The following is a 27,567-nucleotide window of genomic DNA, read 5'->3' as shown; positions in this document are numbered from 1 at the left end:
GCAGTGATGTGACTTGTCCAAGGTCACCCACCAGGCCAGAGCAGGGGATAAAACTGAGTTCCAGTCCAGAGCTCTATCCACTAGGCCATACTGGATTTCTGAATCCAAGCCTTGAGAAGGTGTCTACACCAGCCCTTTTCCCACCTTAGCTACTGCCATGACCCTGTGGGAGCTCTAGAGTAGAACAGGCGCAGGCATTGTAACTATCATGTCATCATCTAAGTCTGCTCAGGGTAGGTAGGTCTCAAAGATCTCATTTCTACACCATCAATCCAGCTGTTGCTGCCAATGGTGGGACTGTACCAACAGTAGCAAACTTTAGGAAAATTTGTCTGGTGTCAGCAAGGCCCCTCAATGCTTTGAGGTCAACGGCGATATCTGGCTACCTAGCTTTCAGGTGCTCCACAGGAGCACATTGGGCCTTGTGTTTAAGGGACTAGAATGAAATTCCGGACAATGAATGAAATCCATTCCCAGTTCTGGGGCAAGTCACCTAATCCTTTTATATCTGTTTCCTCAACTTTCAAATAGGGATATCACTTCCCTAGCTCCTGGCAGTTAAATTGCTTTGTGGGTGCTCAGCTGTTAGTGAGGCGAGCCATAGAAAGGCGTATAAGTAAATAAAATAAACCATAGTCTTAGACTACTAGCGACTTCCCCAGTCCCTAGTACCATCCTGCAATCATCCGAAGATATGAGCCACTTCCTGGGTAGCACGAGGGACATATGCTGGAGTAGGAGACTCAGTAGTATTCGGCAGAGATTTCCATGGAACTCTAGAGTCTGTCTTGAGTGTCTTGGTTTCTGTAGGCTTTGGGCTGGGATTTAGCTATGGCCCTTGAGTACTTAAAGGGGAGGGAACCCCTTTACAAGGGACCCCATCCACGTGCCCCACACAAGGGTCAAGGACACTTACAGTCCCTGCGCTCCACAGATGACATCATCACCCCCAAAGGGGACAGGAATGAAGTGGGCCCATAGCCACATTCCTATTTCTATTGACCCAGGGGAAGCAAGCTCCATATTCTTACAGGATGCTGCAGCCAATGCACTCCTCTGGTGCAGCAGGAGGCTCAGAGAGGCACTGTTCCCTCCCCACATTCCCTCTCTTATCTCCCCTTGCTGCAGCTCCACACCACCCACTACTTATGAATGTCCTTTAAGATGCAATCTACCCCTTAGGGAATATGTTAGGAGACAAACCTGTGAGGCTCTGAGTGAACATGACTCACGCTTAGGTCAGTAACTAAACATCTTGGCAAGCCAGTAGAAGATGAGGCTGCCTGGCAATTTGCAATAAGCACATTGTGCCATGCAGGATTGGGCCGTTAGTTTGGTACGGGCTTACATCCATGCACATTTATTGAGATATCCTATCTCCTAGAACTGGAAGGGACCTTGAAAGGTCATCAAGTCCAGCCCCTGCCTTCACTAGCAGGACCAAGTACTGATTTTGCCCCCAGATCCCTAAGTGGCCCTCTCAAGGATTGAACTCACAAGCCTGGGTTTAAGCAGGCCAATGCTCAAACCACTGAGCTATCTCTCCTCCCTTAGTCAAGCTAATCAATGCACTGGATCAATAGCTGGCATCTAAACATGAGCACAGCGAAAGAGATGAGATAAAACACAAGGGCGACATTGGGTCCATAAAGTTAAAGATAAACAAACAAACAAAAAAAGCAGCTGAAACCACTGGGAAGAAAAAACACATTCAAAACCATGATAATATGAAAAGATTTTGCCTGCTTCAGTAGCTATTCAGAAACATCCAATAGCATTCCAAGTGCCTGCCCCTAACACATCAATCCCCCATTGCACTCCTCAGACATTGACTCCGGAATTAAAACGTAAGTTACAGTTGCCTGAAATTTTACCAGATGGGAACAAGTGAAGCACAAGGAGAAAGAAAGGGGGAAGAATCCAAGATCTCACCTCCGCACTGATTGCAAATTGTTGCCCCAAACCACAATGTACTGATTTCACACCATTCATAATCAAAAACAAACAGCTGATGTGATTCCCCTGTACTTAATAACACAAAGGCTCTCTGATGCCATGAACACCACTGGACTACCAGCTCTGAGATGTCAGCCTCTCTCCCTGCATTGCAAAAGTTCTACTGCTAGTTTTGACATCTGGCTTTCAGGGAGATGGATTTCTAACAGAACAAATGCACACTGACAAAGCTGAGGCCCTCTGTGTATTTTGGTAAATTGCAATCCATTATGAATATGTATCTTCCTATGTTGAAATGTTGGTTTTGCAGTTGTACCCAAGGCTGTCCAAATATCTGCTGGGAATATTTTCTAACAATACTTTTTCACTAAGGATCACACAACTACCTTGTTTATGTATCCCTAATGTGTCCTCCTGGGTGGGTCCCCTTCTCCCCACCCCCCGCCCCGCCATCTGAAACATTAACCATTTAATGTTACAAGGGCTACTGTCAAACTAGGAGGTGTTACAACAAAAAGCTAGTGGGCTTCAATAAGTCCAATGAGATGTATGTGTATTGAACAGTGCCCCTTTTGGGGGCCTAGTTTATTTAACCCACAGGTGGAACGTTAGGCTAGTAGGCCTCCACCACTGCATCTCTAGCTGGAGGGGGAAGGGGGTGAGTTAGGATGACCAGATTTTATAGGGACAGTCCCAATTTTGGGGTCTTTTTCTTATATAGGCTCCTATTACCCCCCCACCCCCATCCCGATTTTTCACATTTGCTGTCTGGTCACCCTAGGCTCAGTTAACTTTAGTCCATTAATCCCACTCTTATCCAGGTTGCTTATCAGCAAGGCCCTCTTGACCCAGAACCCTCTTCTGGAGCCAGGGCCTCTTGTCATCAGCCGGAGAAGGGTCTCTCCTCTTGGATCAAGGTCCCCACAGAGGTCAAATTGCAACAACGCTTCCTCAGAATAGCCTCTCCTTAGGTGCTGTCTCTTCCGGCGTTCTGGGGCCTGTTCCCCTCCCCAGGAGCCTCTGTTCTTGAACCTGGCCACGCCACCCCCTGTAAATATCTTCCTTTCATCATGCCCAGGTGCTTCCCTGCCTAATTAACTCCCTCCCGGTTACTCAGTGAGTTTGCAATGCCAGAGGAACAGCAGAGGCCTGGGGTGCAGTGAGCAGCACCCCAAGTGCCACTAGGAGGCATGCAGAGAGGAAGTGTAGCCTGGAGAAGGAGAGGAAGTGGTAGAAGCACATCCAAGTTTAACATGGGTTTGTGTTTCTCCTCACTCCTTTGGGGGTGGGGGAAGAAGCCAGGTCTGTAATTCCAGAGGCCTTCAGGAGTAAGTTTGGGGCAAAAGGGTGAAGGAGTTGGGGGGTGTTTTAGCTCGTGATATGGTGGGAATTCGAAAGAGATTATTGCAATGGGTGGGGGAATTATGCTGGACAAAGCGTATGCTTTTTACAGTAAACATTGGTGTCAATAATTAAAAACAATTACAATGGTTTTTAATATAATGGACACTGGATGGGAAAAAAAAATGCTAAAACACCTTTGAGGCCTGATCCAAACCCACAGAAGGCAGTAGAGAGACACTTCTTGACTTCAGTGGGCTCTGGATAAGGCCCCTATTGAGTGGGGAGTGCATTAATATTAATCCTTAACTGCTCTCTGAGCATGATGTGCCCCCAGGCTCACTGCTTGTTTTAGCAGAAGCACCATCTCCCACTTAGCCATGACAGTATTTGTCAGCTAGAATGCTGATTAGTCCGCTGTGTGGTCAGGATAACCACACTGCACAAACACTTGGGAAAATCAGGTAGGAGCCAGAGTGCTAGCCTTTGTGGTCAGTTATACCCATCAACTTTAATGACACCACCACGGAGAGCTGTACAGTGGAAGAGCTTTTCCAAGGTTAAATAGCCTTGACAACGCACCTTGGCTACGAGGAGCTGCGATGAAAAATGTAGCTCGCACCTCCAGCCTTCAACTAACCCTCGCGGTGATTTATTGCAAGCATCGAGTCTAGTGGTTATTTTTTTCAAATACTTGAATAAATAAAAGACATGCTTTTCTGACCTCAAGTGCATTCTGATGTATTCTTCAGGGGTCACTGGGCTGATGATACTTAAACCTAATGTTTAATCAGAAAGAGAGGAAGTTCAGGAGCAGGTGAAAGTTATTCAGCTCAGGGTTCAGTTTCTTCTGAATATGTTTTTTCAAAGGAAATGGGGGCGGGGGGGAAGCTAATTCCAGCTGCAACAGAGCTTGTTAGTCTGCGCTCACATTCTTGTGCAGAGAACCATGGCTCTTAGCCTGCAATGTGCTGCCTAGCGCTGGTTGAAAAATGATCAGCATCTTCCATGGAAAACTTGGAGAGAAATTACAATTTTTCATTTTCTCATGGAATTTTTCTGAATTTTTTAACTGTTTTTTAGGTTTGCAACTTCCTGCCTGTTTTAACGTAGGAGGCGGTAGAGGGAGGCAGAGAGGGAAACGAAAATTTTCAGTGTCATTACATAAATCAGAAAATCGAAGCAAAAAAATGAAAATTTTTGCGAAGGAAAATTTAAACAAAAACAACCAACACCACATTTCAACCTGCTCTATGTGCCCATAGGCAAATGCCTGCACCTACAAAGAGCACTCAGCTTTGGCCAAATTCTTCTCTGATTGAAACGATACAACTTCTATTGACTACAGTGGAAGCAGAGTTAGTCTAATGCTGAGTTTTAAAAAATCCTACTTTCTGTGCTTGTACAGCTCACGGAACACTCTGGGCACTAGCACAATGTAAATAAGTGTTCACAGAAACATTTCTCTAGCTGTCCAATTCAATAAAAACACTGACCGAACAACATCGACTCACTGGGGCCAAATGCCGACCAGACGACTGCAATGAAGTCATTCCAGTTTTACATGGATATATCTGAGATTACAATTTGGGCCATAGTTCCTATGAAATTCATATCCTTAAAACAATATTGAAACAGTTCCACCTTCTCTCACCAACCCCCGAGTTGGCATGGGGTTTACATTTTAATTATAACGTTCGAACAGGTTCCACAAACATCCCAGTCACAAAATAGAGCCAGTTTTAGGCCCTGACTCAGTAGAGCACTTGCTTAACTTTAAGCACGTCCTTAAGTCCCATTGAAGCCAAAGTTAAGCCTGTGCTTAAGTGTGCTGCTGAATGTGGACCTTAAAGAACTAAACACATATGGAATTTTTAGTCCCTAGTTCAAGAAAGCACTCGATCACCTGCTGAAGCACATCCCTGTTCAGGAAATCACTTAAGCACAATGCTTAACATTAAGCATATACTTAAGTCCTAAACATGTATTTAAAGTTAAGCATGGATCTAATGCTTTCTTGACTAAGGAATGCTCTCTTGAATCCGGGTCATAAATTTGCTTGACAAATGTACACTGATTTCACTTTGACTGGCATCCATCCTCTTTGAAAGCAAAGCTTAAGAGAGTTTTAATATCAGTGCCCTGGCCAAATCCCACTGCATTTGATTACCTCTGCTTGCCTAAATGACACTGAATAAATGTAAGTTGTGTATGCACTTGTTCATGGAATAGATGGCTTCTGCAAACAGCAGCATTTAAAATTTGGTACGTTCTGTGTAAGTGAGGCGCAGCTCAATCAGACGCACCACCTATGGAACCTTGCAATCCATTTATGACTACTCTCTAGAACTGACACATTCCTGATGGTCTGAAGCCTTTTATTTTTCTTCTGTTCTTTCCAGCATGTGCTCTTGTACTTACTGTGGCACTTATAACATTATTTAGATTGCTGCCTGCAATATTTTCAAGCTAGCAGAAGACAGTTGCTTAGAGGTTTTCATAATGTTTTGAAATGCTGATGAGGATTTAGCATTAAAATTAATGGCAGCTAGCCGTGGCCTTTCAGATGTACAAAGACTGCAGTATTTTCTGGAAGCAAAAAATAAAAAATAAATAAAAAGGGGAGTGGGGGGAAGAATGGAGATATAAATAGCCAGAGTTGCTTTTCTCCAGGCAGGATCCTTTTAATCATGTAAATAGGTTTTAAAGATTAAAGACTCAGCTCTGTTCTGCCTTTGCTCATGTCTGGGATCTCAGATTTTTGTATAATGTGAATGCAAAAGGAAGCACACCATCCTCTCATTTGCATTACCCTAAACTGGTATTTCACCTGCAGGAATGTAGCCCCCCCTCCCACTCTCCGCTGCCTCCACCACGGGGAGTCATAAAGCCTCGGATCTGGATGGAGAAGCACAGAACATGTTTGTGGAGAACGCAGGGGGCTTAGGTTGTAAGCTTTTGGGGGAAGGCACCGTCCTTTTGTTCTGAGTTTAGACAGCACCTAGCACAACAGAGGCTTGGTCCAGGACTTGGGCTCCAAGGCAGTACTGTGATACAAATAATAATAAATGTTCCTCTGGCACCAGTGTGATCCCCAGTGATGTCAGTGGAGTTGTAACTGAGAGGACAAGCTGGCCCAGAGAACAAAAAAATCAAAAGGAGGACAGAGTGTACAAGCCTATTTTACAGACTGTTCTCTAAGACAGCTTGAAAACCTGGAACCTTTGGGTAAGGGAAAGCTTGCTCCAGGCATCTGGAACTTGCCTGGCCAGCACTGGCTTGGCAGCTCAATTCCTTTCAGTGGAACTGGCAGCATTTCAGGGGTCACATTTTCACACAGATCTTGTTGTTCTTGAAGAACTTTCCTCATGTACTGAAGCAAAAACAGCATTAAGGAGGCAGGTTCCCCTCCCCACCTAACAATCTTCAAACATAGTTATTGTGGCGGTTGCAAAGAAAATCCCACTTTCCATTCTTTTATGTATTTCTATTAATTTCTCTTGCTTTTCTTTTTGTGCCTAGGAATGGGGCAGTGGTGGCGAACGGGCTCTCCTTTTGCACTTGAAGCTTTCCCTCTAGCAGGAATCCCTTTCCTGATTCTGATGCCATAAAATCAGTGGCAGAGTTTATTGTTCATTATTTGCGCATTGTTTTACACAGATGGGATGCAGGGATTTCCAGATGATTATCCTCCTCTGGGCTTGTGAAGATTCACAGTGTCCCAAGCTCGTCCTCTCTCCTATGGCTACAGTGACACCACCAGCAAAGAATATGGAGGCCTCTGCTATTTGAGCATCAAAAGCTGAAAAATAATCTTTCTTCCATGCATCTCTCCTTAGCCACAGAAGTTCCTTTGCATTTTTCCATTGATGCTGCTGTGCAGAAGAATAGCACATCAGTGTGCGTTGCACCGAGGAGCCTGTTGTTCAACTACACATTCCGGGGGTGAAAATGGAATGAATCTTCACAATCACATTTGGAATTCACATCAGTCAAATCTCAGCCGTAGACCGATGGGTGTTTTGTTGGTTCTAATGGTTTGGTGACCAGTGTCATGCAGCCAGCACATCCATTCTGTGGTGCAAAAGAACTGTGTGAGGAGGATACGTGGGAGCAAGTAAAAGGCCAGAAATCAACACTTCGAGATAAGGAAGCTATTTTGGGCCTCAGGAATGACCTGTTGGCGGGAATAGTGTTGTTAGAATTCAAATAAATGTTCCCATCTCTATTGTTTTTAAATGGGACAGTTGCTGCATTGAAAGGTATTGTATTGACACCACTGGGAAATGGAAGTTCACAAAGCCAGTATAGCATGGACAGCAGCGGTGCAAGCATTGCACACATGCCTCAGCCTGCGTAACTCAAGGCAGCGAGCAGCGTGCTCTCAGTCTCCGTGGTTTAGCCTCTCTGCTGAAACTGCCAGCGCTTCCAGTTCTGGCCTTGGGTGGTTTTGTGCTGTGAACACGGGTCCACTTGGTCTGAACTGAATCCACTACCCTTGTTTCACACACAGCAAACATGCTCTGCTCTTTTAACGGACTCCTTAACAGACTGCAGAGCAGTTTCAAGGTCCTGACCCTAGTTTTTAAAGCCCTTAACAGGCCAAACCTCAGAGACAGCATCCAACTCAGCAACTAGAAGCAACAGCTGTGATTCCATTGGGATACTGAGACTGACAGAGCCGAGGGTGAAACGCTCCTTGCTGTCTACATCCTAGCCTCACGCTAGGTCATATCTCCACCTTTGTTTGGTCATTGAGCAACTCCTACACACCCTGCTCTGGTCCTCAGATTTTGGACAGGAATCTGTATATTTCAATAGTCTGCTAAACACCATGCAAACTTACATGGAGATAGCAAGAATGATTTCCAAAGAACTTGTTTCAGCATTCATGATTTCAGATGCAGCCGCTGCTGACCAAACGGCGAGTCTCTTCGCATGCACTCTTTGTATGCAGGGAAAGCATGCTCCTGGCAGACCACTCAGTTTTAGGAAATCAGCTTCTTTCAAATGCAAGGGAGCGTTTACTACTCCAGCCCGGACTACATCACCCTGGTTTGTAATCCAGAGAAAAATCATTAGTAATGCAGCCTCGTGACCAAACCCAAAGGAAAGATGTTGTAATTTAATTGTTTCCCATTTGCTTTTAACACTGGTATTAAATCGGCTCATGCAATACATGGGCCTGAATCTGTGAGGTGCTGAGCTCCTTTAACTCCCATGGAACTTGATTTTCCTCTCACTCACTCCAGTGTAAATCAGGAGTAGCTCTATGGAGTTCTGCTGGTGTAACCACCTGTGTAAGTGAGAAGAGACTCATGATTGATTTCAATGAGGGCAGGATTGGGTCCTCGTGTGCAGCCATTTCATTTGAGCTTTGTACTGCTGCGATGAAATATAAACACAGTAAGTGATGCAATGGGCCAAGATGACTAAAATTTAAGAGGACAGCACACTTGGATCAATTTACACTGCAGGTATTCAACTGGAATCGAATGTGTTGGAAGCAATGTAATCCCCATAGGGGGTCTATTCTCCCATCAATAAACACAGGGGATTTATGCCACTAAATTAATGCTTGAGTGTTAACTGGAGTTATATAGAAATCCTTGTGCATCGATAGAAAAACAGAAACCTCCAGAATCTAAAGTGTTTATAAAATAGGGGTAATAGGGTTGCTATGTAGAAGAATAGGGAATGAATCTACTTTTTCATTTTTAAGAAAATATGTAGCCTCATTAGAAGCTCCGAATGCTGCCCTGTGAGGGGAAATAAAAGGTTTAACTGATTCCAATCCCTTGGTTTACCACAAGTGACATTTAAGCTGCCACCTGGGTAAAACTCCCAGTGGGACCACTGACAAAGCTTACCATTTGAAAAAGGTCAGATCTTCTATTCTTGCCTTGAATGGATGATGCTGACCTTAAAAATCTTCCACTCTCAATCCCTCTCCCTTGTAAGCACATGATGGAGTTGCTAGCTACCGCATTTCTACTTGACTAGAGACGCACAGGATCGCTGCTCTGCAGAATGGTTCTGGCTCCTTGGTTCCCTCTTGGCAGATTTATAGATAACTCACTAAGCTGGAAACGTGTTCAGGGCATTGGTCACTTCAGACGTGTGCATATGAGCACCAGAGAGAGGCTTTGAGGGCACATGTCCCTGATGTGAAAGAAGTCAAGATGCCTGCTTTTGTAAGTGACTATGTAGAAAACTAGCGTGAGCATTAGAGTAACAGCTCGAGGCCCCCTTGGGCTATGCACTGTATATAAACGTAGAAAGGGAGAGCGAGAGTGTACAGTACAAGAAAAACAAAAGGCAGAGACATGAAGTGCTCCCATCCCCATTTTACAGATGGAGAACTGACTTGCCTAAGGAGTCTGTAGTAGAGCCAAGACCGGAAACTAGATCTGCTGAGTCCTAGCCCTGTGGCTTACCTGCAAGCCTATCCTTCTTCCTAACAGCTTTTTCACGCAACCAGTCTGCTCCCTGTGAGAATTTAGTATCAGCCCCGCTGACTTCAGTACCAAATACTCCTCTTTTATCCTTGACAGTGCTTCATAGCTAACACAGCTCTAGGACAGGTAGCTGGATTCTAGTATACCTTGCTCATTGACAAAGTTTTTGGTGAACAGCCTGATTCTGCAACACTCACTATAAAGCCGTAGAGTAGCCTTCTTCAGCATAGCACTTACCATCATGAGTCATCCTGTTGACTGCAACAGGACTAAGCACAGTGAGAAGCATTGACTTTGCTAGTACATGGTTAAGATCAGGTCTTAAGTTCCAATTGCTGGAGTCACTGAGGCACAGTAAACATGGAACCCCAGGATGCCATTTTTAATCACTTTTCAGAGCAGAACTTTGACTGTCTTTCTTGCTTCACAGCTGGAATGGACAAATTGCTGATGATTTTTAGGTCAATTGGCTGGTGATTGCAACAGCATTATTACTGGGATATCAATGGCAACTGCACACCCAGCCTTGCCAAAACCTGGGTTGCATGTGCAGCTGTGCAAAGCACATCCCTTTTAATTCACATGGAGGGGTTCACCCTGGGCTCAGGGCATTTTGTGCTCAGTGCACGAATGAACCCATAAGATCATTGCAAGACTCATCTCCAAGGCCGGTGCAAGGATATTTTGCGCCCTAGGCGAAACTTCCACCTTGCACCCCCCCTCCCCTCTCCCTGGAGCATCACTTATTATAAACTTTCAAAAATGAATACTGCATCATGTGGCATTGTTCATTAGAATTAATACAAGGGGGTCAGAGGAGATGGTCACAACGGTCCCTTCTGGCCCGGGGGAACCTATGAGGAAGGAGGAGGCTGGGAATGTCCCCAGCTCGCAGTGTCTCTAAACGTTCCCAGGCTCTGAGTACTTCACCCTCCGGGGTGGGACCCAGGGGCAAAGAGGGCAGAGCCAGGCTCTCCCAGGGAGCAGGTGAGGATCTCCCTGGGGATCAGGGCCGGCTCCCTACATTGGCACAGTGCCACTGGGGGGAGGAGGGGTCGGTGTTTGGAAGCGGCATCTGCGCCAGCCCTTTCCCCTCCGTCGCACTGTGGGGTTTAGTTTCACTTTCCCTCACCCCAGGAGGTGGCTGCGCCTGGCCCCAGGCGCAGGGCATTGGAGGGCGAAGCTCATCTGAGCTCAGGACTCCTGCCTCCCGCAACAGCTCCGTCCATCCCTCGGCCACGCTGGTCACCACGCTTGGCCGGCTGTTTCCTCCTTGCTCCACCGCAGGCTCCCACTGACTGTCCTGCGCGGGGGTGGGTATGTTATGTAGGCCTTGCTCCCCACCCTGCCCTGCTCAGTTGACTCCCGGGATGCTGGACACCGCTTTTTGGTGCCCCCAAATCTTGGCGCCCTATGCGTCCGCCTAGTTCACCTAGTGGTTACACTGGCCCTGTCTGAAACCAAAAACTGCCCAAGATTCTCTTGAAAGATTTGTGAATCTCCATGAATTTAGCTCTGGTGTTGGGTTTGCAGTGAAGCCTGGTAGGTCTCACATGGTTTCATTACAAAACTTTCACACTGCTCTAGCAGCAATCAGCGTGTCATGGAGACTTGCAAACCTCCAGGCATCTGACTCATTTGAAATTGCTTACTCCAGCTTATAAACAACGGTTCCACAGTGCAGTTCTCTTAAGGCCCGGCCCAGCAGCTGTTGAAGTCAACAGGAGCCTTTCTGCTGACTACCGGATTAGCTCCCAAATGGGAACCTCACATCATTTTTCCTTGTACAGTCTGAAGCCATCATTCCCGGTTTATGCCATTCTCAAGGACTTGTGAGGAGGTGGGGAACTAGCTGCAGGGGTTGAAAAATTTGTGGCAAAAAGGCTTGATGGCTTGAAAGCCGAGAATGGAAAAAACTTAGCTTACACGTTAGAAAAATCTTTCTATGAGTGAGGAGATGGAATCCCTGACTCTAGAGAGGATTGAATACATTGGATAATAAAACCCAGGGGAGAACCCTGCTCAGGCAGAGGGCTAAGCTAGATGGCACATTCAATCAATCCCATTGCTGTCATCCGCCAGATATCTTGAAGTCTATATCTGACAGATACTATGCGATTTTAGAAAGAGGGGATTGGCTACTGTGACTGATGCTTAAAGCAACTGGCTAGGAGTTAGGTCTCCCAAGGTCTATTCTTGGCTCTGACTGTGACTTGTGGAATCTTGGGCAAGCGACTTAAGATCTCTCCATCCACCTGTAGAATGGGTGGTGTGAAGGCACTTGTTACTACTTCATAGTTAAGGTTGCATTCTGGAATGGGCATAAATAGGGTAAAAATCCTTTAATTTCCCCCTCTTTCACACACACACACACACATCTGCTGGAGTGACAACAAGGTTTATGGATTCAAAAGCAAAATACTGACCATTTCAAGTCCTTATTTACCTTCACACAAATCTTCTTGTTTTGGTATAAACCAAGATGCTACTTCTTAGACATGTTGTGAGGACTGTAAAGCATTTTGAGAAAGTGCTATAAAAAGTATTAATTATTATTACTATTTAACACAGTGTGCACAACGTATGCAGAAATACAAAGGGCCAAATGAGAACTGAAGCTGGCCAGAGTCTTAAAATCTGAAAAATGACCTGTAATAATCTGCACTGGCAAAAAAGAAGAGCGCTGCCCTGCCGTAACAGCACCCCCCCACCCCTAGCGCCTCGCTGGGCCGCCCAAAGCCCCGCCCTCCCCAGTGCCTCGCCGGGCCACCCAAACCCCCGCAGCCCTCCCGAGTGCCGAGCCGGGCCGCCCAAACCCCCACCCCTCCCCCCCCCGGAGCGCCGGGCCGGGCCACCCAAACCCCTGGTGCACTGGGCCGGGCCGCCCAAACCCCCGGAGCTCCGCGTCGGCCAAACCCCCACCCCCGCCCAGCACCACGCCAGCCAAACCCCAGCCCTCCCGGAGCGCTGTGCCGGGCCGCAACCCCCAAAGCTCCACCCCCTCCCAGCACCGCGCCGCCGAAGCCCCTGCCCCCCCCAGCGCCACGCCACCGAAACAAAAAAAAGCCCCTCGAGCGCCGCCCCGCCAAACAAAACAAAACAAAACACCGCGAGCACCCCCCGCCACTCCAACGTTGGCCGCCCCTTAAAAGGTGCCGCCCCAAGCACGTGCTTGGTCGGCTGGTGTCTGGAGCCGGCCCTGATCCGTACTCAATAAAACTCCTACTGATCTGAGGTGTGATTTGCAACAGCTCTTAAGGGAATTAGAGCCCAACAAAAACAAATTCCCTCCCTCTCCAATAGGAATATTGACTTGAGATGGAATCTGGTCAGAGTTAGGATTCCAAATGGTACCTTTGGCCCCTAGCTATTTTAACCACTGACATTCAGACTGGAAGTGTTTATTAACCAGATAACCTAATATACGCTATTGGAAAGCTCCCTTCCTACAGGTGACTGTGTTCCTAGGATTCGGGGGGTGGGAGGGTGAAGAAAAATGTTTCTGAAAGGTCAGAGAGAATTTTTTTTTAATATCAAATGAATTTCTTTTTATTTTGATAAGGGAGCAGTCCCTTCAATATAACTAGCATTCGGCGACCACAGTATAACCACAGTGAGTAAATTAGCCCTGTAGAAGGAAGCTAAAAACTACAGCAAGATTTGTTTCAGCTACTAGGAAAGAATGAGGAAATCTTTTACGAGTTGCAGGAGGGGGAGGGAAAAAAAGAGAACTGAGACTATATTGATAATGACAAGTGAAAACAGAAATATCACAGTACAGGGAGGGTGGGTTCATTCTAGTCCCAACAGCCTGTCACTGCTTCTATTCATGCTTGATGAGAGTCTTTTTCTTGTTCTTTGTTAGAAAAAGCCAGGCAATAATGCTAAGAGGTTTCTATCCTCCCCCTCAGTGCTCTGAAGGAGAGAGTGTTAGGGATTGTAAAGCACATAAGGGACTGGAAAGTAAGTGTGTGTGTGTGTGTGTGTGTGTGTGTGTGTGTGTGTGTGTGTGTGTGTGTGTGTGTGTGTGTGTGTGTGTGTGTGTGTGTGTGTGTGTGTGTGTGTAAAAAATGTACAAGTTAGCTAGAGGAATAACCTTTGTGCGAGTATTGACTCGCCATATTGTTATAAATTCACCAGTAGGGTAATCTTGTCCCACTATTCCCCTTAAATATTCCAGCTAGGAACACAGTCCTACTGCTTCATTCCTGAGGCAGCATAATATTTAACAACAAGAAGTTCAGAGTAAATTGTGCGTGTGTGGAGGGGGTTGGTTTTTGGTTTGGGTTTGTTTTGAGGTTTTTGTGGAGGGGTATGTGCACCCAATTGCAAATCATGGATTAATAACTATTCAAGTCAACGAGTACCAGCAAACCAGAAGTCATGTCAAAATGAATTAAGGTACCTTTTTAATCTCTCCACAACAGTTTTTATTAGTTTCAGAGGGTTGTGTGTCATTCACTTTCCCCCTGAGTAATCAGACTAAGTGATGGGGCTTTCTGGGGTGCAGTAATAGGATGTAGGCAAGGAAGTGAATATTATTTTACCCATGCTGTGATAATCTGAAGGCACCACAGCCCAGCATCATAAACAGTGAGGCAAGAAGTCTTTAAAACACTTTCTAAACCCCCATGCATTTGGGGTTTGACTAAGCTTGGAGGTGGTGGGGAAGGGACTGGAATTCTGGTAACAGTGAGTATAAATCTTTACATATTAAAGTAGAAGCCAAATAATATTGTTTAGCTTCAAGAAGGGGGGAGGGGAGAATGAAAGCTTGTTTTTCACCCTTCCTGGAAGATAGATGGCTACTGAGAACTAAAATCAACATACAGAATAGCAAGCAGGAGTGGGGAGAAAGCAACAGCCATTATGCACAAGAGTAGTTGAACATTATTTTTTAGTTTTGCACTGAGAGGCTATAATTAAGGAAAAAAACCAAGGCTTACCAGTGACCATGTGGAGCAGGGAGACTCGACTATCTGAGCTCTTTCCTTTCCCAGCCAGCCAGGGGGATTTCTCCAGCTCTCTTTGGATGAGTCTCCTGCCACAGAGGAATCCCACCACCAAGTGACAAGGCCCTTCTGCTGCATGGGGAAGCCAATAGAACTTTGTGCAGGTACAAGGGTCAGTCCAGATCAGGGCCTATATTATGACAACTGTTTAATGCTGTCTGCAACTCCAAAAGTTGCCATCTGTGACCTCTCTACACCCAGGGATTCTACAAAGCACTAATCAAACCAGCTGAAGCCCTATACTGACATTAGAAGGGTGAGCACATAGCTGATATGGAAAACCAACATTTTTTTCTTATTCTAATTATCATTATTTGTTTTTCCATACATGTAGAACAGATACTTTCAGCCAGAACTACCCTTCTTTTTGATTACAATAACAAAACAAGAAAGAACAAAAGTAAAGTCTCCATGGGAGAGAGTACAGTGTGCATGTGTGTCTTCTCTGACAGTCTGCATTGAACTCTGAGAATGAAAATGACTGTTGAATGTTGCATGAAGGGAAAGAATCATCTGTTTAAAGGCATAGTACACAGATAACAAAAATGCATCACAGTCTGATAATTGCATACTCCTCAATTATTGGCTGCATTTCTAAAGCTCCCATCACAGTACCTGGGAGTTCTTACGTAAAATTGTCTAATGTATGGGAAACGAACCCACTGGGAACACACCACCTCAGTCTCTCTTCACAGCTTTGTCTTTTGGTGGTACCCCTCTCCTTTTACTTATTTTTAGAGACAGGATAGTGACCTAGCCATTATATGCTTGCTTTTTTTTTTTTATATATCTCATGCCAAATAACGAGATCTTTGGGAGAGGCTGGATAACAGTGGCTAAGCTATACGTGCCAAAGGGACTTGGGGAGTAACCAAGGCACAGCCTCTGTGGGATTGCAACATGCCTCCTGAGCAACCTGCAAACTGAGAAACCAATTGCTCCCAAATTACTAGGGGTGATTAGGTCTGTGAAGCACAACAACTTTGCAAGACAAGACAAAGCTCCTTGGGGCTTCAGATGCAAAACTCCCAGTTTTATGCTGAAAAGATGATTTCACGCCACTAACTTGCATGACTAAGGTTTTCAGAGAAGACTTTTGTTTAGAAAAGGCTAAGAGATGCCCTGAGGCTTGTATCATAATGTTGTATATATAGAACTAGGCAGATGCTTTCGTAATGCATAGGCAGTGGTGTGATTTTTACCAGTTACATTGCATAATAACTTATTAACAGGTTTAGGGAACACTGAGGTGACTCTTGACCTTACATGACCCCCACTGTCTGGTTAGGAAGCTAATGGAAAGCCTGCCTTTGCAGCTGGAGCACTTTGGTACCACAAACACTGTAGATCCCAGTTAGTTTCTTTGCGCACCCCCGTTCATTCTTGCCAGTCACTGCAATGTCACTGAGGTAGCAGTAGTATCCTGGCAATCCGCTCAAAACCTGATGCAGCATCCTCTGGAAAAAATCTGGGGCTGACAGTATTCCCAAAGGTAAACGATAGTAGCAGTTACAGCCTCTTCTGTGTTGGTATTTTGAACAACTCATGCGATTTCCCCTGCACTTGTATTAACAAGTACACTCTCCTTGCATAATCCAGCTCAAGATGTAAAAGAATCCTCATTTCCAGAAAGCACACATTGCTCTGCGCATAACACTGGCTTTACTGTCACTGTGACAGCTCCACACTTTCTGATGCTGTCCTTCGTTTAGCACTGAGAGTGACCCCTTCACTATGTGTGACAAATCACAAAATTCCTGCCTTCACTAGGCATTCTAGATATACCTTGGCCTTTGGTATGATGGCATATGGGACTCCAGGGATCTGATTAACCCTCACAGTGCCATTCACAATTGAGCATGACACTTCACCTCTCACCTACCTAGTGTTCCTGAAGCTATTATTATTTATATTACAGTAGCACTTAGGGACTCCAACCAAGAATGGGGCTGTATTGTGCTAGGCTGTCCGTTCTCTGAAGATCTTATTGTTTAATAGACAAAGGGTGGGAGAAAGAAAGGTTTATCATCCCCATTTTATAGATGAGAAATTGCAGTACAGAGAAATTAAACGACGTACCCAATATCATGTATGCAGTGCTGTTGTCAGTCCCAGGACATTAAAAAGTTGTTCCAATAAAAGCTATTACTCAAGGTCATGCAGCTTTTGAACCTAGGTTTGCTGAATTCCAGGCTAGTGTCTTAATCACACCACCACCACCACCACCAAGTTTGCATGGAGTCTTCAAACAACAGATAATCTTACTTCTGCCTAGCATAGGGGCTGAAATACCTAGGTCCAGCATAGTAGACGTCAGCCCCATTCTGAATATCCTAAGCTTTTAATGACTCTCACCATTTATTTTAATTTTGCAAGATGGGGGCGAATGTGGTTTAATCATTTCCAATGCAGTCTCTAGAGGGAAAACAAACAGTAACAGTAATAATGAACTAATACTATGCATTTACATGGAGCCTTTTCATCCAGAGATGTCAAAGTACTTTACAAAGGTGGGTATCCCTGTTTTATAGATGGGGCAACTGAGGCACAGAGAGATGAAGTCGTTTACTCCCAAGGTCATGTAGCAAATCAGTGACAGAAGTGGGATGAAAACACAGGTCTCCTGATTTCCAGTCCCATGCTCACATTAAGTGGCCCCTTACTAACTGAGGCCCAAATGCAGGAAAACACTTCAGGGTGTGCTAAATTTTAAGTATGCTCTCCAAGCCCATTGCATAACTACACAAAGAAAACTCTGCGAGTTATTTCTGTGAATGTGATCAAGAACCAATAGACTCTGAACGGCATGATATTGTTTCACAATATTGCCAGAATTTCATGCTGAATATCTTCATGGGACACTTTCTGCTCTATCCAGCTTCAAGAGAACTATTTAAGCCTTCTTCAGGTCATACAAATATCAATTATTTTCTGGTGAAGTGAAGGTGCCTCTTTAAAATGAAGTGATCTGATAGTTTAGTGCCATTAACATAAAGCTACACTTTCTCTAGGATACCACATGCCTTGTAACTGACAAAAAAAACCTGCCATTTTCGGTAACGGTGGTAGAACGTGGAAAAAAGAAATAGAAAAATAAATATGTATCTAAAATAAACTGTAACTCTGAAGACTTGAAAATGAAAAGGAAAGTACTTTCAATTAGGTTGCTTTGCTGACAACATCCAAAGAATTCCCTTTCAGGGAAAGTTGACAGTTTTAAAGGTTTTTAAATGGTTTTTCATACTCTCGCTTCTAAATTGGCCATGAGCTAGTCATTGTAAGTGATTCTGTGTTAAAGGGATAGACTCTTCCGCTACTGTAAGCTTAGAGATTCTTCACAGCTTCAGCATTATCCTTATTCAGCTAAAGGGGAAAAAATAATATGTCTTGGACTTTATCCCACATTTCAAAATACACGGTAAAGATTCTCCACCGACTTACTAAAACCGTTTGAGCAAGAGCTGCTTTGGTGTGAACACTGCAAAGACTTTGTTCTGCGTGGCATGCATCAGATATTATGTAGCAGTACCATCAACGTGAACTTTTTTGGTTTTCAGGGTAAGCAAAATAAGTTTTCAGTTGCCCAAGTTTCTTTGACCAGTGAATACTTCTAAATTAAGAAGCAGGCTGAATATAAGGGAGAAAATGGAACTTTGAAGCCACCATTGGTAAAATATTAACCGGCTTTCCATAATTCTTAAATTCAATGTTGACAGATTTTTTTTTACTGCAAGCATATATAAAACACGTACAAAACACAGATCTATATCTGTGCTGTACAGCAAGAAAACAATTCTGTTTCACAGTCAGAGATAAGAGTTATATGAGCTTTTTATGTTACATGTCCTTTCTCAAAAAACAAATCTTGCATTCTTGGTTATTTCTTGGATATAAAGCTGCAAGACGAACTCTATAGTTAAAGCCGTAACTAGCTTTCCATCATATAAGACTGCACAAAAACCTTTATGATAGATTTAGGAAACACATATAAAATGTTTTTAATTAAAAAAAACTTTTATAACGTCGTAGTTATAAAAAAAACAAATATGTGAAAGCCAGAAAATTCCAAATGAATGCTACAGTAAAAAACAAAACCTTTGAAATTCTGGAAATTCATAACTACCACTTCAAAAAGTTATTTTTCCTCCCTGGGTATCCTGCAGTTAAGTGAATTGTCTCGTTAAACTGGCCTCACACTTGGTAAAGCAACTCCCATCCTTTCATGTATTTATACCTGCTCCTGTATTTTCCACTCCATGCATCTGATGAAGTGGCTTCTAGCCCACGAAAGCTTATGCCCCAAGAAATTGGTTAGTCTCTAAGGTGCCACAAGGACTCCTCATTGTTTTTGCTGATACAGACTAACATAACTACTGTGACTCTCACCCTTCTCCACATGTATCTTATGATCTACCAACACTCCCTTTACACCAAGCTACCACACTGCCATCCTGCTGCCAGATTTCCAATACAAAACCCACATATTCTATTGTAAATACAGCTCTACAAAGCGATCCTCATCCGTTAAATACAGGACATCGACCCAAACACAAACCATCCTCCACTTCAACAGCCCATATCCCAACAGCAAGTATCATTCCATGTCCTCTCTCTTTCTTCATATACATTTTAGGAATAACTCTATGTCAAATCTATTATTATTTATTATGATATTGGTATTATGGTAGCATCTAGAGGCCTTAGCTCAGCCAAGCCCCATTTTCTAGGTGTTATATATAAATACAGGCAACAATTCTTCCAGCATTAAAGTGCCTGTTTAAGTGACTTGCTTAATCAGAGACATAATAAAAGAGTCTTAATTAGTTTAAGGCAAACCATTCCATTTTGTGCTAGACAGACAAATCTACCTATGCATCCCCCAAAATATATTATAACACCCCATAATATTATCCTATTTACCACCTGACATTGATCAAACACAGTATCATAAAGGACTTAACATATACCCACACAGAAACTGAGGTCTTTGCGACAGAAAGAGACTTTTTATTTTGTGTCTGCAGCACCATGGAGGCCTGGTCCTTGGCCAAGGTTCCTAGACATTACCACAAGACCAATAACAATAATACCCTATAAGATAGTTATTTTCATAGCTAACACATGCTGGCCATATACCTGCATCTTCAGATGAATAACCTGGCAAATAAGGAGGCTGTCGGTGGAAATGTAAACATGAAATTCCATATTTTCAGATGTCTGGTTTTTATCAACTTTGACCTTCATTTAGTTTCTTAGTAGGTTTCAGAGTAGCAGCCGTGTTAGTCTGTATCCGCAAAAAGAACAGGAGTACTTGTGGCACCTTAGAGACTAACAAATTTATTAGAGCATAAGCTTTCGTGGGCTACTGCCCACTTCTTCGGATGCATCCCGTTTCGTTTCTTGTCTTTCAAACATTTGCTTTTTCATAATCTCATTGTTCTAATTCAGCTCTGTTAAAGTTCTCTAATGGATATGTATTCGGAAAACCTTCACTCGCTCTATGTGATGTTTCTTCTCTCATCTGGGAATTTTAATTTTACCGGGAACTGATCCCTTACTGGTGCAGAAGCATTAAAAAGAAGGCTCAGTGAACTTGGGGTCAATAAGTCACGCATGTCTTTTGACTAGTGTTTGTTCTTGACAAGCAAGCTGCTTGCAAATCGCTTATGCAAGTTTAAGGCTGTGTGTAGCCTGCAGAGACAAAATTAGAATATAAACATGTACTCACTAGAGAAAACAAGGGAGTTATTGTCACTGTAAAAAAGCAGACTTCTAAACCATACCCCCTCTGCATTAATTCCATTATTATGCAGCAGCAAGCTGACAGTTATACCACAGAGTAAACTGCAGTTATCTAACCAAATGATCATTTAATGTTCTTTATTTTACTTTTTTTCTAAAGACAATTGATTTCTTGCTATTTATGTTCAGGGTATTTTATTGTGCTGTGATTGTAAACTAGACCGAGCGCACTTCCATTGACTCACTGGGATGTGTGGTTTATAAACGTTGCTGTTTGTGAGATATAGGATGACTTTTTAAACTGCCCGTGTGACTTTTTAAGAAATAAAACGCATCCTTATTTTGTTTACTGAGAAGCTTTCTATAAGCCAGGCTGGACTCCATTTCTAAGGCAAGCCATTACAGGCTGTGGAGAGAAATATCATTGATAATGACAATGTCTGTTAGGTAAATGAAAAAATAGTTCGCAGTCCATTCAACGTTAGCCAGTATTTGCAGATATTTAAAAGCTTACTCAGAGGATAGCGCTTCAGTTTTGTGTAGTAGCTGTCACTTGGGTCTCAGGCTTATCTGCTATATTTTCCAGTCCTTTAAATCATTTCATAATTCAGTGATTCATAAAAAGTTGTACAGTAGAACCTCAGAGTTACGAACACCTCAGGAATGGACGTTGTTCATAACTCTCAAATGTTCGTCACTCTGAACAAAATATTGTGATTGTGCTTTCAAAAGTTGACAACTGAACATTGACTTCATACAGCTTTGAAACTTTAATATGCAGAAGAAAAATGCTGCTTTCCTTTTTTATTTTTAGTAGTTTATGTTTAACACAGGACTGTACTGTAGTTGCTTGTGGGGCGGGGGGGTGTCTCTGCTGCTGCCTGATTGTGTACTTCCAGTTTCAAACGGGCTCTGTGGTTAACTGGTCAGTTCCTAACGCTGAGGTTCTGCTGTATTGGGAAGCCAGCTCCCTGGCTGGTGGTTGTGCTCTATGTCACTGCACAGGATATGTCACCAGCCCTGGGGCTCTCGCACTGCGAGGGTCGTGGTGAAGAACTGGCTGAAAAATGAAATATGATTTTTGTAAAAAAAATAAAAAATGTTTAGGGTGTTTTCATTTCAATGTGCGCAAAACTGGCCCACTTGTCTTTCTCTTTTCATTTTGCCCAATTTTTCCCCCCAGTATTTTTTAAATACCAACCACCCCCATAGGTGGTGAAAGAGGATTTGGGGACTTCAGTCTATTCTGTGTGGATATCCATTCGGTACAGTCCTAGCAAATAAAGGTCACCGATTTTATGTTTTTTTTATTTATATTATTACAGCCCCTAGAGGCCGCCGCTGTGATGAGGACCCCCTTGTGCTGCTAGGCACTGAATAAACAAACAATAAAAGAGTGACCTAAGGAGCTTCTAGTCTAAATAAACAAGATGTATTAGGAACCACTAGGAAAGGGATAGATAATGAGACAGAAAATACTATCATGCCACTATATAAATCCATGGTATGCCCACACCTTGAATACTGCACATAGTTCTGGTCGCCTCATCGCAAAAAAGATATATTAGAATTGGAAAAGGTACACAGAAGGGCAACACAAATGATTAGGGGTATGGACCAGCTTTCACATGAGAAGAGATTAAAAAGATTTCCCCCCCTTCTTCTCTGCATCTCAGTGTGTAGAACCTATTGCTGTCAAAATTAATGTGTGAAAATCAATCACGGACCTTTGCCAGTGATCAAAAATCTAACATAGCGCTATGGGTTTACAACCGCCAGCTAAAAAGAGAACCCCCATGTGGCTGTGTGGGAAATGATTCCACATGACATGGGGGGGTAAGGAGGGGCCAGAGGTAGAGAGTATCTCTAAACATCCAGCGCTTATTTACCTTCAAAAAACAGTTACCCTCACAAATACACATCCATTCACTGCTTGGGTTTGATTATCCCATCACTTGATAAAACCATCTTATGTAGAACTTAGTCTTTAAAAAAAAAAAAAAACCTTAAAGGGGATATTAACAATACAAGCAAAAAATGTCCTTAGTTTTCCCATAAGAATCCATTTTTCATCATGAATAAAGGGGCTCATCCACTCCTAATCACCTGCTTATGTCATCTGTGATACTTGTCATTGCTTCCCAGGACACAAATGCCTCGTTCTCGTTGGTGTGGCTTTTGTTCTTATTATTTATTTGTATTAGGGTGACCAGATGTCCCGATTTTATAGGGACAGTCCCGATTTTGGGGGCTTTTTCTTATATAGGCTCCTATTACCCCCCACCCCCTGTCCCGATTTTTGACAGTTGCTATCTGGTCACCCTAATTTGTATTACAGTAGCACTTAAAGGCTGTAGCCAAAAGCAAGGCCCCTTTCTGTTGGGCACAGTACATACAAATAGTAAAAGCCAGCCTTTGCCACGCAGGGCGTACAGTGCAAAGAGTCCAGGCAAGCAAAGGCTGGGAGGAAAAACAGAGAGATGAAGCGATTTGTCTTAAATCACACAGAACGTCAATGAGAGAACCAGGAATGGAACCCACAGCGGTTAATTCCTCTTTCATCCCTCCAGCCATTATCCTACCCTGCCTCTTTGCAAGGCTGAGAGACTGAAAACTTGAAAATGGTTTTTGGCCCTTCTGTGGGTTCAGATACTTGTGGTCTGATGGGCTTTTTTTCTTTCCCCTTTTGATATTTAGTTCAGGTTAAAGTCCAGCGCTAATTGCCCATGATGAAATCCAACAGCTGTTCCCTCCTAATACCAACCCTTATGTTTGTAAAACTGCACGCAGGGTTTTAGCCTTGCCATTCCCACTGACATTAATGGAAGACACCTGGCTTGAGTGTCTCTGGGCTGCATTTAAAATTGTAGGGCTAGAGTGAACCATTAGTGTTTAGTCAGAAGCTGGAGTTGAAGGGCCCTAAGATGAATGATATCCTGGGGCTTGCACACCTCAGAAAGCTGCATATAGGTCAATCTCTTTTGACCCAGAGCATAAGGGAGATATAAACAGCCAGGAGTCGTGCAGAGGGTAGGCAGTGCATGATCTCCAAAACCCTGAGCAGGACTGCTCCTTATTCATTGCTGGTCACTCTCCCAGCAGCTGGAGCCAGAAGGGAAGTAGGACTTATTACTTTAGGGATGCCTTAGGGATGCAGTGGGGTCTTCCTTTGGGGTTGAGTTGAGGGGCCATGGGATGAGGCTAGATTCAGACTTTACCTCTCAGTTATATGGTGGAGGGGAGAAGGTCTCTACCATCCCAGGCTACTTTATGGGGATTCATATAGACATACAGGCTGGGGGACTGGGTCAACTGGGGGCTCCCCATTCCTGGTCACCATTGCAGATGCAAATTTTGAGGATGATAAGCCCTGACACCTCTCCCTGACTCCATACGACAGGGAGCCATTCTCTTCAGCCTTCCCTCATCTTCCCTGGGAGTCAGTAACCCTAACATGGAACCCTAACAACTAGGACGCTGCTGTACTCAGCACCTTCTCCAGCGTCCAACCCCACCACCACTTCCAGGGCCTTCAGAAACCATATACAATCAGGAGGAAGAGGGTGGCATAAAAGCCTACACAGTCTCTTCCGAGAAACAGGAAGCTGCTTCCTCTGCTGCACAACACTGCATGGAACCTCTACTGAGGAGCAGTTGTGGAGACAGGTGTGGGATGAATGGAGGGCACAGTGAGCAGGATGTAAGCCCCAGGGCTTGGTCCCAGCAGGATCTGAGTCCCAGCCCCTTTCCTGAACTAAACTGGAATTATCTGACAGCTTTACTGGCGCAACAGTGCAAAGATTGTAAAGCTGAAATAAAGTACAGAAATCCTCATTGGAGAGAAGGTGGGGGAAATAAACTCACCTTAATCTAGCCTTGCAAAACTCTGCTTCTGTGCATGACAGGGACAAGTATTTTTCTGAGAGGTGAGTAAAGCATTGTTAGTCGTATAGCATAAGTCTTCCTGGTAAAGGGCAGGCAAGCAGATTTCTGCCTGGGCTGCAGAATTTTCCTGACAGTTTTGCAAGGTTGAGTTAATCATCAGTGTGACCTGACCTGTTCTGCAGGGCAAACCCTGGTGTACATGCTCCCCAGGTCTGACCTGTGCTGCAGCATTTCAGAGGTTGATTCTCTAGTGAAGACATAGATATAGATTTCCATAGCAGTAGGAGTGTAACCTTTACTGGGTGAGTGTTTAGCTTTTCCCATTCTTGAAACAAGGCCATTTCATCCTGACTAGCATTGACACATTCTTCTTTGTGTTGGAGAGCAATTCATCTGGGCTCCAAATAGCGCCTTTCAGATTCCCACGTACGTCCTTTTAATTTATTCTCCCTAAAATGACAACCACATCCAGGAGTGCATTCTTTGTTGGTTACATCTGCTTCCTAGCATTCTCAAAGGGAACAGGGAAAGAAGGATAGTTCGGATGAACATGCAGAGCTCTGCACAAATTTTCATGCACTCTCTTCGAGGGCTATTCGTGTTGTACTAGCCAGGTCAGTAGTGCAGCTGTTTTCTGGTCTGAACTGAGAGGAAACCCACAGTTCTAAGGTTTGAGCCATAGGAGTTTGATTCTCTGTTGCTCTGAATTTTCATCTGTGCACAATAAGTGCAAAGTGGGCTGTAAAACCCTGCGCTTGAGATCTGAGGCCTGATTCAAGCCCCATTGAACTCAATAGGAGTCTTTTCACTGACTTCTGTTGGCTTTGGATCAAGCCCCTGGTGAGCATTCGCATTCACTTGGCACTGGTTAAGGTATAGGGCAATGAAGAGTCCGGCCCTAGATTTCCATGCTACCCTCTCTGGTTAGACATTACAATATGGCTAATAAGCATCTGAAGGTGGTACAAACACACACTGAATGGAGCTACTGAAAATGGCAGTCGCATTGCAGATGGGAAATGTCAGCAGTTGTGAAAAGATAATTCTCCCACTCCCTTATTTGATGTAACTAGAAACTATTAGATATCGGTATTGACCAGGAAGACCATAACACCATTTATTATGGGTGTGTGATAACTTTAGCTTGATCATGGCTATGAACTGACTCTGGTGTCAATTATTTTGCAGTGGTTCATGGGGGAATATTTTCTCAGGTTCTCCTCCCCTTCCCCGGAGTGGAAAGATGTGTGATGTTATCTACAGCCGTGTGATTTAGAGGTACAGAGTCAGCCCACCATCCTGTTTGTGTTGCATCTGGTTACCATGTTTATTGTGATAATGTGCCTGATAAGATCATAATTTATTGTTACCAGGGAATATGTTTAAAATAGGAAGCTGTAGCTGAGGTGTCAGCCTGAGGATGTTTTCCAAGAGCGTGGTGAAAGGCATAAGGCCACATTTTGAACGAAGACACTTTTTTCCCCGCTGCGGTTTGAGATTAATTATAATATCAGCTGTTACCCATTACAGCCTGGAGATCTTTAAGTGATGATCACAGGTTTGTCCACCATTTTCCAGTTGGAAAGCAGAGAATCCACTAGACCTTTAGCCTGTATTAATGGCCCCAGCAAGTGGCTGCCTCATGCTCACATCCCCGGTTAAGCTAGATATGAGCAAAACTAGAGACAGAAGGAGTCATTTTCATTATGCAAAAGTCTAACCCCTAACCAGGAGTGGTTCAGAACCAGATCCAATTTGATCCAAGCCCTATGTTTGATAGGATAAATGGCCCCAGGCTGGAACCATCTCTATAATCAGGACTGTGGTATTCTGATCAGGGCGGGCTCTACCATTTTTGCCACCCCAAGCAAAAAAAAAAAAAAAAAAAACTGCTCGGACTACCGCCCGAACTGCCGAAGCAAAAGAAAAGAAAGGCTGCCCGGACGGTGCCGCCCCAAGAATGGATGGAATGCCACCCCTTAGCATGTGCCACCCCAGGCACGTGCTTGCTCTGCTGGTGCCTGGAGCCAGCCCTGATTCTGATTGCCCTACACACCCAAGGTTCCCATTGACACCGGTGAGCGTGCATAAGGGAACACTTAGTAGGAGTCCAGTTCACCATGTATGGATATGATGGTAGAATCTTCTCCACCTCCTTCTCTTTGGCGTTTGCCCTCAATACACTGGGGTTAGTATTAAGCAGAGTACTCTTCTGTGAGTGGTGACACCAAAAACGCTGCATTCATTCCAACTCTAATTCAGCAAATTAGTTAAGCATGTGCTTAAATCCATCCCTGTTTAGCAAAGCACTTAAGTGCATGCAGTAAGTACATGCTTAAGTGCTTTGATGACTAGGGATGGACTGCTGATCTGGGGCCTGTTATAGCAGCCTCTAGATAGTATAATTATATGTAGGCAACTATTGTTATATTTTATATATATATATAGAAAGAGCTGCTTTTAATCTCAGGCTTTGGGGACTCTCAGTAATTACATAGCCCTGCAAATGAGACATGTTTAGTAAAGTATGATTCAAGTATAATTACATACATCATTCAAGTTGCTTTCCATTTTCCTTAGCAGGAATCTGTGCCCACAAGGCAAGGCAGTGGCCTGTGCTTTATTCCCCTTACCAGCACCTGCAATTGTGCCGTGTTTCTGTTTCTGTCAGGCTCAGGGCGCGGAGGATTACACACACATGTAGATTTATGACTTGCTGCTTGGAAATATACAATGTCAAGTGTCCTGCTGAGTTTTAGTGAGTCTGCTGTGGCGGCATCCAGTACTCAGTACAGTATGATTATTTCAGGCTTTAATCCTGCTTAATCCTATTCTGTGGAGCGGAGAGCGGGGGGCTTCTCGTCTGGCCATTTTGGCCTGCAATCCACCTGTCTTCTGGCACTTGGTTTGAAAATTCAAACTGGCCGTGTCTTTGCAACTTGAGAGTTACATCGCTGACCACAGGCAGTGCCCGTGCCTCAGTAGTGTCTTTGCAGCGTAACCTTACCTGAGCCACACAAGAAGGTGGTCGACAAAAATCACTTTGATTCAGCCGCATTGATTTTGCCGGTCAGACTTGCCACTCTCATCATTTTTCTCGGTCGTTGCTTTAGTTAGCGACTTAATATATTTTCACTTCATTATTGTGCAAACTCTTTGCAAGTTATTCAGGG

The 27,567-nt window shown here is 44.1% G+C and overlaps 1 protein-coding gene across 6 annotated transcripts in view; it reads right to left on the bottom strand.

The window, feature by feature from the left end:
* Positions 1–24,483, bottom strand: part of GALNT9 (polypeptide N-acetylgalactosaminyltransferase 9) — a 903,908-nt gene extending 879,425 nt beyond the window's left edge. For 5 of the 6 annotated variants that reach the window (XM_065568512.1, XM_065568518.1, XM_065568514.1 and 2 more), the window contains exon 1: positions 14,702–14,836. The gene's annotated coding sequence lies outside the window, so the exon portion shown is untranslated. Of the gene's footprint in view, positions 1–14,701; positions 14,837–24,373 lie in introns of those variants that run through there. The other variant, XM_065568515.1, reaches the window with a different exon arrangement.
* Between the last annotated feature and the right edge of the window lie 3,084 nt (positions 24,484–27,567).

Source organism: Chrysemys picta, chromosome 15 (assembly GCF_011386835.1).
Source record: "Chrysemys picta bellii isolate R12L10 chromosome 15, ASM1138683v2, whole genome shotgun sequence".
NCBI lineage: Eukaryota > Metazoa > Chordata > Testudines > Emydidae > Chrysemys > Chrysemys picta.
The sequence above is the reverse complement of the archived record's forward strand: the minus strand, read 5'-3'. Positions and strand labels throughout refer to the sequence as shown.